Genomic DNA, 717 nt, shown 5'->3' on the forward strand with positions numbered 1-717 from the left:
CATCATCAGATAAAAAATGCTGAAATATCTATTTACACTTGTTTGTGTTTTTCTTTCATTTGAATTATTTTGGTGGTTTGCAAAGTTTTCCCCTAAAGACTCTATCCTTTTGTTTTGCCTTGCTTTGTTTTGTGTGTGTGGGTTTGTGTGTGTGTGTGTGGGTATGTGTTTGTACATACACTGACAGCTCAAAAGTAAATAGACACTCCTCATTATACTGTGTTACATCTGTGCTGAACTGCTTACTACTTTGTTGCCCTAAAATGGTTTAAATCATTGAAAACTGCACAAGGCATGTTTACTAAATGCTAAATCAAGTATTTGAATGCACCAAAGGACATTATTTTGTTTATAGAAGTACTGTATTTGATGGCTTATAACAAGGGTTTTCAAACTTTTTGACTTGCAGACCCCTTTATATTTCAGGCTTTACCTTAGGGACCCCCTTATAAACGCTTATGAAATTTATACATAAATATTTGCTTAAAATAACATATATATTTTACATTTATTTATTTAACAGTATTTAACAAATAGGTTTATTGTCAATTAAAAGATTTCGATTAAAAAACATATATCAAATCAAATTGCCCATAAAAAGTATTTGCTGTCCACGGACCCCCTGTCTTGTCCTTGAGAAAGAAAATCTGATACACATACATACACACACGCATGCATACATACACACACACACACGTTTGCGTATATATATATATA

Source organism: Octopus bimaculoides, chromosome 19 (genome assembly GCF_001194135.2).
Source record: "Octopus bimaculoides isolate UCB-OBI-ISO-001 chromosome 19, ASM119413v2, whole genome shotgun sequence".
Lineage (NCBI taxonomy): Eukaryota > Metazoa > Mollusca > Cephalopoda > Octopoda > Octopodidae > Octopus > Octopus bimaculoides.